This window comes from Lepus europaeus, chromosome 10, assembly GCF_033115175.1.
Source record: "Lepus europaeus isolate LE1 chromosome 10, mLepTim1.pri, whole genome shotgun sequence".
Lineage (NCBI taxonomy): Eukaryota > Metazoa > Chordata > Mammalia > Lagomorpha > Leporidae > Lepus > Lepus europaeus.
The window spans coordinates 15,676,281-15,686,618 of NC_084836.1; the positions used below are offsets into that span (position 1 = coordinate 15,676,281).

Consider the following 10,338-nt stretch of genomic DNA (forward strand, 5'->3'; position numbering starts at 1 on the left):
AACAATTGAAGTAATTTTGTTCATCTTAATGAGAGTTAGTGGTTGCTTTTTGTTTGTTTGTCTTTGGTTTTAGGGCGGAATTTTCTTGTTTGTTTTTTAGCTGAATTAGGGTCAATTTGAAGCCTTGAGGGGCAGTGATTTCTCATTGAAAGCACCTGTGTGTTTCAACGTAGAAGAACTTGCCCTATTATGGAGGATTTTCAGAAAAGAATTGCTCTTGTGGACTGGAGAAGCGTATTGGCTGACACAGGGGCTCTACAGAGGCAGCCTGCCTGGCCAAGTCCCCAAGGGCCTTTCCTAACCTGTGGCAGGGCTGGAAACAGCTGCTGTCCCCATTTCATATTAAAGATGACAAGAAAAATCCCAAAATATCAAGCCACATGACAGCCGTGCCTTGTTAGCCATAACATCCACTCTATCTCTACACTCTAAGCTCCCCAGAGCTTATGATGGCAAGAAATGGCCTGTTTTAATGGGCTTTTCAAGGCACTTAGCACTGTGTCCATAAACGTCAATTGTTAGCTTTCAAAACAAAGAGGAAAGTTACACAGATAGGTGCAAATGTAGATACGGATGACCCAGCTGTGTATGGTTGGAAAAATAAGGTCTCAAAAATATGTCAAAACAGTGGCAAAGGTTATCTCTGGGTAGTAGGACAGCATGTGATTTTTGTATTTTTAGCTTTTCAATATTTTCTACAATGCGCATTCATTCAACAAATATTTTTCACATGCTTGCCACCAATTAGACATTGTGCTGGGCCCTAGGGATATTGAAGATGGCACAGAAGCAGCCCCAGCCCCAGGGCTGACATCCCTTGTGGAACACAGGCCAGTACCTAGGCAAGGTGTGAAAGGCCATCGTCAGCTTCATCTAGATCACAGACTTAGACATTCAGTGTAACAGTTTTCCTGCAGATACTAGTGTCTCGAAAGAGAGATGTCTTTTTAAAATTCACACAAATCCACCAAAGGCAGCAACATTTGCTTCGACCAATTACAATGCAATATAAATGCCTTGTCACAGAAACAAAACGTATCACAGGAGCTCATGTTAGGGTAGCTTAGGGAAGAAGAGGGAGGACTTCCCACAGGAAATAACATTTAAAGCAACTTGAAAGGCAAAAAACACAAATACAATTTTACTAAAATTAAACCAGTGGTTTAAAAATTGGTATTGGCTGTTACTGGATGATAAGCTCTTGAGTATTGAATGCGAAAGAATGAATGAATGAAAGACTTTTAAAAGTCAGAAAGTTAAGAGTAATTTGTCCATGCTCCCTCCAACTTAGGGAAGAATGCCAAGTAGAACAGCTGTCCAACTCTCAGCCCTGCGCTGTGCCTTTAGGCCCCTTGCTACGCAAAGTGTGGTCCACGGACAACAGCAGCAGCAGACAGCACTTACCGGAAAAGCATCATCTCAGCCCCCCTGCAGACCCACCAAATCAGAATCAGCATTCTAACACAGACACGTGGGTGCACCTGCAAGTTTGAGAAGTGCCAGTCTGTGACGCACAATCTGAGCCGCAAACTCGAATCACTGGGGACTTTATCTGGTTCCCTGGTGTACTTAGTGACTGAAAGCACAGGGCCTGAGAGACAGGCATTGGTAGAGTGGTTAAGATACCACTTGGGATGCTCATACCCCATGCTGAAGTGCCTGGGTTCGATTCCTGGCTCTGACTGTTAATCCCCACCTCCTGCAAGTGCATACCTTAGGAACCAGCAGGTAATGGCTTAAGTGGATGTGTCCTTGCCACTCATGGGGGAGACCTGGATTGAGTTCCCAGCTCCTGGCTTTAGCCTGGCCCAGCCCTGGCTGATGAAGGCATTCAGGGAAAAAACCAGTAGACAAGAATGCTCTCCATGTGTATGTGTCTATCAGTCTCCCTCTTTCTCAAATAATGCATTTAATTTCCAGGTTCCTCAGCTTATTAACTGGGACCTTGGGCCAAGTCCATGCCCTTTGTGTGGCTCGGTCTCTCCAGCTATGTGCTAGGCCAGCTACTGCCGTGGTTCCCGATGGCCCCTGTCTCCTGGTACTCGTACCCTGGAGCAATCTCCTCCTCTTCAGTGTGGCCTGGACCTCATCACTCACTGCTAGTGAACAGAAAACAGCCAGACTGGTCAGTGTGTGCTCAACAGCGAAATAGCACATACTGGGTAAGTTAGAAATATTTCTCGCAGTCCCGAAGGCTGCAGAGCCCGAGATCTGGGCACGGGCAGGTTTGGTGGCTGTGATGGCTGCTCTTTCTGCCTCCAAGAAGGCGCCTTGCTGCTGCGGCCTCCAGAGGAAAAGACTGTTGAGTCCGCACTCGGTGGCAGGGACAGGAGGGCGACAGGGGACTTCCTTCACGCTTCAGCCCTTTTATAAGGACACCAACTCCATCTATGATGGCTCCCCCATGACTCAGTCACCTCCCAAAGACAACACCTCTTTGTTTAACAAGTTTAAGATTCATCTATTTCTAGTTTTTTAAAGATTTATTTATCCAAAAGTCAGTTACCAAGAAGAAGAGACAGAGGTGGAGAGAGAAATAATTCTTCCATTTGCCAATTCACTCCCCAAATGGCCACCATAGCCAGGGCTGGGCCAGGCCGAAGCCAGGAGCTTTATCCAGGTCTCCCACATGGATGCAGGGACTCAAGGACTTTGGCCATCTTCTGCTGCTTTCCCAGGCACCTTAGCAGGGAGCTGAATTGAAAGTAGAGCAGCCAGGATTTGAACCAACCTCCATATGGGATCTCGGGGCTGCAGACAGTGGCTTCATCCACTATGCCACTGGCCACTGGCACCAGCCCTTATGTATTTATTTGAAAGACAGAGTCAGAGAGAGGGAGAGAGAGAGAGAGATAGTCATCCACTGGTTCACTCCCCAAATGGCTCCAATGGCTAGGGTTGGGCTGGGCTGGGCAGAAGCCAAGAGGCTTCTGGGTCTCCCACATGGATAAATACTTGGGCCATCCTCCACTGCACTCCCAGGCCATAGCAGAGAGCTGGCCTGGAAGAGGGGCAACCGGGACAGAATCCGGCGCCCCGACCGGGACTAGAACCCAGTGTGCCGGTGCCGCAACGTGGAGGATTAGCCTATTGAGCCACAGCGCCAGCCGACCACATGTCTTAACACTATTGCACTGGGGATTAAATTTCAATAAGAATTTTGTAAGGGAAACCATCATTCAAACCATAGGGGACATTGTTTCTAAGATTACATTTTGAAAGGCAGATACTAGGGTGAGCATTTGGCCTAGCAGTTAACATGCCAGTTGGGATGCACCATCCCCTCTCAGCATGCCTGGGTTTGAGGCCCAGCTCTATCCCCAGTTTCAATTTTCTACTGATGTGCACCCTGGGAGGCCTGAGATGACGTCTCAAATGACTGAGCGCCTGTCACCCACTTGGGAGACCAGAATTGAGCTCTTAACTTCTGGCTTCAGCCTTACCCAGCTCTAGCCATTGCACACATTTGGGGATCTGGGGTGTGGGATCTCCCTCGCACTCTCTGGCTTCTTCTCAAATGAAAACAAATAATTTTTTTTTTTGACAGGCAGAGTGGACAGTGAGAGAGAGAGACAGAGAGAAAGGTCTTCCTTTGCCATTGGTTCACCCTCCAATGGCCGCCACGGCCAGCACACTGTGCTGATCCGATGGCAGGAGCCAGGTGCCTCTCCTGGTCTCCCATGGGGTGCAGAACCCAAGCACTTGGGCCATCCTCCACTGCACTCCCGGGCTACAGCAGAGAGCTGGACTGGAAGAGGAGCAACTGGGACAGAATCCGGCGCCCTGACCAGGACTAGAACCCGGCATGCCAGCACCGCAGGCAGAGGATTAGCCTATTGAGCCATGGCGCCGGCCTCAAATAAATAATTTTTAAAAAGAAATACTGTGACTTCCATCTTGCTCCTTGTCTCTGACTCTTCGCACTTGCTGGCTGTGAGGAAGCAAGCTGCCATGCTGTTAGCTGACCAGTAGAGATAAGCACGCAGCAAGGAACTCCAGCCAACAGCCAGCAGGGAGCTGAGGTCCTGAGTCTACCAGACACAAGGCACTGGATCCTGCCACCAGCCAAGCAACTTAACCTGGAAATGAGTCCTCTCTCAGTTTCACCTTGAGATGAGTGCAGCCCTGGCTGATGACCAGACTGCTGACTTACTAGAGACCCTACAACCAAGGACCAATTACGTCTCACCTGGATACTTGACCCACAAAACCTGGGAGGAATTAAGTATTTGTTGTTTTAGGACACTGAGCTTCAGCTATGTGGTATCAGATAACTAAGGCAATCTATAAAAATGGTGTTGACAGTAGCATTCACTGTGCCCAGTTACTGCACAATTAAATAATTCATGGAAAGTGTTGAGAACAGAACTTGGTATATAAGAGGCATTATGTACATTTCTGCTGCTGGAAATCATAAGAAAGCATTATACTCACACTAGCTACTGAAGAATTTAAGTGCTGATCACTAAATGGCCCCACGGCTGTCTCCTCGCGGCTTCCTTCTCTATCTCCCTTATCAATTATCTGTCACTCCTAGTTGGCATCACTGGGTCAGATTCTGGTTGTTTCTTTTCACCCTGAGAGAACAGCAAAAAATACTCAATTTCTAATCTGCTAAAGGCTGGAAACTTGATATAGAACTAGGTGTGATTGTGACTACACTGAAAGCAAATAGGCTCTGATTCGGAATCTCAAGAACTGCGCTGTAAATACAATCAAACTCACTTAAACACAAAATGTTTATACCACCCTTTTTTACGCTCAGAGGCCTTGGTTTCCAGTTTCTCAGCTATGTTCTGATCTGTTGAGATCACCAAATTTAGGGGACATCTCTGAATGTCTACCTTCTTCAGAAGCTACTGCTAAGTACATCAGCTATGTAATCCACCGCATCTGATGCTGGTCACCCCTAAATTCAAATCATCTTGGTCCTACCCAGACTTTGCTTTAGCAAAAATATGCTCTTGGTTTTTAACAAATGTTTGATCAAGACTCCCTATCAAGAGTCTTAACCCACACAGAGACCAAGGGGAACATCCTTGAAGAAGATTAAATCGAGATCTCCAAGTGGAGTTCGTGTCTTAGTCTCTCTTCTGCTGCTAACAACACAGTGGGTAAGCCATGAAGCAAAGACGTTCATTGCATCTCACGGTTCTGATCCAGGGTTCAGGGCTGCATCTGATGATGGCCTACTTGCTGGCAGAGTCCTGAGGCAGTGAAAGGCATCACATGGCAGGAGTCATGGACTGAGTGTGTGAGGAGGAGTCCTCTGGTTTCTCTCTTCTCATAAAAGCCACCAGGATCCACTCATGGGAGCTCCACCCTGATGGCCTTATCTAACTCAAATAACCTCCCAAACCTCACCTCTAAGCATCATTTTCGGATTAAGTTTTGCCTGTTACAACTTCACCATGGGGATTAAACTCCAAGGTGAGTTTCACAGGGGACAAACCATATTCAAACCATAGTGGTTGGCTATGAAAATGCAAGAGAGGGTACTGGACAATAGTCTAAGACAGAAGGAACAACTGGCGTGGATTCCCAGAGGTGGGAGGGAGCAAGGCAAGGGTGAGGAACAGAGGCCAAGTCAATGTGGTGTGGCTGGGCTGCAGCAGCTTGAGGGAGGGAAACTGTGCCCTAGTTATAGCAGGGACACAAGCATGCTGGCCTCACCCACTGCTTAGCAGTTTGGGTGTCAGTCTTAGGGCACAGGCACAAGACTAAGGGACTGTAAGCCAGGAGTTGGCATACTACAGACCTTGTGCCAAATCTGACCCTCGGCCTATGTTGGTAAACAACCTTGTACTGGAACATAGTCGCATCCCTTCATTTGCCAATTGCCAATGGCTTCTTTCATGCTACAATGGCAGACTTGAGTAGTTGCAACGGAGGGTCACATAGCCTGGAGAGCCTAAAATATTTACTATCTGTTCCTTCACAGAAAAAAAGTTATCAACTTTGCCGTAAGCTACTGGGGTCCACGATCAGACCAGCAGTGTACACAGATGGAGAACTGGCTGACATGGGGGTGGATCTGCTGCCACCTGCTCCTTCTTGGACTCGCCAGCCGGGCTAGAGCCCTGTGAACTGTCCTCGTGTAAGTGGGAGCGGAACAAAGGTGGAGGACAGCAACTTGGATCATTTCCAGGCAGGCAGATCTGATCCTAAGGGAAGCAGTTACATTTTTAGAAAGGGAAAAAAAAAAAAAAAAAAAGGCAACTTGGAAAATAAAAGATGACCGACAGACACTTTTTTTTTTTTTCCATTTCATGAGTTATCAGAAAATGTGGTAGTGAAAGAAAAAAAAACTTGCCTGGGTTAACAGGTGAAATAGAGATGGGAGGGAGGGAAGGAAGGAGGGACAACCCGGCAAGCCATCCCTGCAGGTGTGCCATCCACATGTGGGGTGACCCCCTCCCAGTGAGCATCCAGAGAGTGAATGCCATTCTTATATGCTCAAAGGGAACGAAGTCAAAAAAAGTACAAAAAGGCAACACTAGTCCCAAAAATGCACTGTTGTGTAGGTCCTTCTTGAGTTTACATAGGAGCAGTATTTGTTTAAAAAAAAAAAAATCCTCTAACTCTGGGTTGAGGCAGGGAGGTTGATATTGGAAGCACGAAGCCAAGGGGAGTTGCTTCTGCAAGACAGCTGGCTGAGACCCAAGGTACAAAGTCGTCTACAAACTCCTGAATCCGAGTGAGACTTGAAAGAGAACTCTGCTCCCAACACGGGCCGGGCCGCTCTGCCAGAGCAGGATTGAAACCATGCCTCCACCTCAGGCAGACATCACCCACTGGGAAGATGTTCCCAACCCCAGCCTCCAGCACAGCGCATCTGCAACCCCGCCCTCGCTCCCAAACCAGAGGAACTTAATAAAAACAGAAGGAATGCATCTCCCCAGGGCCTCTCTGAGCTGGAAGAAGGAGGAACTAAAGTACACAGAAGATGAGCGAGATCCCCTAACTCCCCCGTGGTCAGCTTCCGGGGCGCTCTGCCACTGTGGCCCCTTTGATCCGGGCCACACCGTGTGTGATCTGAAGTCCACAGGTGCTCGAGGCAGACCCCACAGCGGCAGGAGACCCCCCATCTCACCACTCTTGACTTGAGCTACCCTTCTGTGTTCCTAGCCAAGGAATTCCAGGTTGATTTATGAAACCCTGACCTTGATCCAGAGAAACTCCCAAATTAACCCAGAGGGAACACAAATAACGACAGCCTGGAGAGTCGTGCTTACTCTGAAAACCAAGGATGAGTCACAGCCACAGAAGGAGACAAAGGAGGTTTTTGTTCTGGGACGCATTTCACTGTTTCCACTGGGAGGTCCTGAATGTGGTATTCAGGCCCTCCAGATTTCCACGCAACCCTCCCAGCCTTCTCCCTTGTCACTCCCTTCGCAGACACTGGCAGACAGGTCCCCTGTTCACACCATAGATACTCCAGTCCCCATCACTGCCCCTACTAGCACCTACTCACTCCACCTCCACCCAGTCCCTCCACACCTGGGAAAACACTTCAGCAAAAAAGCAGCAGCAATTTAAATGTGCATGGATTTTTTAATTTTTGCACCAAAATAGACTATATTTTAATTCCACTTCCCACTAACTTTTTCAAGTATCCTTTCAAGTAAAGGGAAGGGTCCTTCCACAAAGCTAGAACCAGTTTCTACACCTGATCTTACCAAAAGGCCGAGAAGCGGTTAGAACCAGTTTCTGATCCACCAGGCAACCAGGCATTTCATTTTAGAAACCCACTGGGGTAGTTTTCATCAGAGCATTTTTGCCCCATGTGCTATCTCAAAAAGAACATAGGAAGTCTTTTTCTCAAGTCCACAATGTATATATTTATTTTCTTCCTGGTAATAGCATTCTGCTACAAAGTTGCCAAAATGAGGAGGCTGTTTCTAAAATGTAGGTATGAAGTCAAAATTCAGGACTATATTTTGGTTTGATCCAAAAAAGGACAAATTGACTTCACTACACAAATACTGAATCTTAGCTCTGTGACTAGTTTTTGGGTTCATCAGAAAGGAAAACATCTCTGTTAACTATATACAAAGGTACTTGCAAAAGCTCATGGGGAAATTGAATTAAAAAATAAGCTGATTTGGGTGGGAAAATTTGAAATCCATGCATACAGAGGTTCTTCAAAAATTTCATGGAAAATATGTATTACGAAAAAAAATGCATGGGTTTCAAACTTGTTACACCAAAGCAAACATTCTTTCATTCCATTTTTCCATGAAATTTTTGAAGTACACTTGAATGCATTCATCTGACTGAACTTTCTGTAAAGCTAACATTCTACTTAAGAGTTTAATCAAGAAAAATTAAAATAACCTTATAGCATTAGCCCCACATTAGTACTCCATCTTACTTTAGGCGAGAACTTCTTGGGTGATCACTCCTAAGTATGGCTCCTCCCCTATACCCTGAAATGCACACTTCTAGTAACTTCCACCTCCTGGTGCTCCTTCTACCACTCTGCGCTTTTCTTCTCTTTCGGCTGTGTAGACTCTCTTACCATCACCCAGCTTCACAGGATGGACCCCAAGTCTGTGCTCTGGGCCCTCCCTTCTCATCCCTCTGTGGCTTCTCCCGAGGCAACAGCATGTATGCTCCAGGGTTTGGATGACATCTCAAAAATGGGTAACACCTGTTACGGGCTGCACAGCGGTCACCAAACACATAGATCCAAATCCTAACCAATGCCTGCAGAAGTGACCCTATTTGGAAATAGGCTGCTTGTGGGCCTCAAGATTAGATGATCCTGATATAAATGAGGCCCTAAATCCATCGGTGAGTGTCATTATAAGAAGGAGAAAGAGGAGAACATACAGTGCTACACAGAGGCAAGGCAACGCAAGATGTAAGCAGCAGAGTGGAGTTGGGCAGCCCTCATCCAAGGAACACCAAGCATTATTGGCAGCCAACAGAAGCTAGAAGAGAGATGTGGGATGGATTCTCCCTCAGAACCACCAGAGGGAACCGACTTTGCTGCTATCTTGATTTTGGATCTCTGGCCTCCAGAACTGTGAGAGAATAAGTTTCTTTTGTTTAAGTTGCTCAATTCATGGTGATTTGTCACAGTAACCCTAAGAACCTAACACAGCACCCAAATGTGTCTCTAACTCTCTGGCCCATCTCTGAGTTCCAGACGAGTATCTACTACTGCAAACTTTAGACTCAACCTATCCCAATTTAATCCAACATCTTATCTCCCTAAGCCTACGTCCCATCCTAGTCCTTTTCTGTGTCCTCCACTTGTGGATGAAGTCAGTATCTGCTCAGCTCCACAAGCCAGCTCCCCAGGTATCACCAGTGATGCTACCCTCTATCCATAATCGATCAGCGAATCCAGGTAACTGACACCCCAGGCATCTCAAGTCTATTCGTGTGTGTGCACCTTGACTGGCACCACCTTAGTCCAGTGAGCCATCAGCTCTGACCTAGCCTATGGCAGCCAGCTGCTCACCAGGCTCCCTCATTCAAGTATTGCACTTTACAATCTATTCCCAGTCCAGCAGCTAGAATGATGTTAAAACACACACCAAGTCACACCATGGTCTTGCAAAACCCTTTAAGGGCCTCCCCTAGCCCAACTCTCACCTTGGCCTACAAGGTCCTCACTGCCTACTCCCCAACGGCTTTTCCAGTCCCCTGGTTTCATTCCTCTGCCTCCTTAGCTCCCTGGCATTTTGTTAGAAACCCCTTTATCTAAAGTAGCAGCTGAGAGCACAAGCTCTGGAATCAAATACCTTACACTGAAATCCTGGGCTGGCTTCTCTTCGCCTTGAGACTTTGGGCAATTTACTTAAACCTTGTGCGTGTTAGCAAGGTGGGGGAAGCTGGACAGGTTCCATTCCTCACCTGGACAATCAGAACAACAGTATTCATACTGCACAGAACTGTATTAAGCACTGAATGATCTGATTCATGCAAGTCATTTAGCACAGCATCGACTACATTTTTTTTTATTATGATCTTTAAAGCCCTGCAGAAGCAAGGCCTAAAAAACTGGGTAACGACCTGGAATTGTTCCTCTTCAAGGAAATCTTGAGTAAAAGGTGAAAGGTTTATACTATCTGAAGGGAAACCAGAGTATCGGCTACATTCTTAACTAATAACATCATTATGTTCTGCTAACCACTTTGCTCTCTCCCACCACGAGCAACTGCCTGTATCCACCATCGTCACACCCTCTTCCTAGCTCCTCCTTCTCTACCCTTCAAATGTTATTTCCAATACCCTAAGAGAATTCCCCAACTATCAGCCTAGCTTAGCATCCCCAATGTTTCCCATTTCGATTCTTATATTACCCAAACAATCACTTAGTCAATA

The 10,338-nt window shown here is 46.7% G+C and overlaps 1 non-coding gene across 1 annotated transcript; it reads right to left on the bottom strand.

Moving 5' to 3' along the window:
- Positions 1 to 9,988: 9,988 nt before the first annotated feature.
- Positions 9,989 to 10,102, bottom strand: LOC133769318 (U5 spliceosomal RNA). The gene has a single exon (XR_009867187.1). It is a non-coding gene; the product is annotated as a U5 spliceosomal RNA (small nuclear RNA).
- Between the last annotated feature and the right edge of the window lie 236 nt (positions 10,103 to 10,338).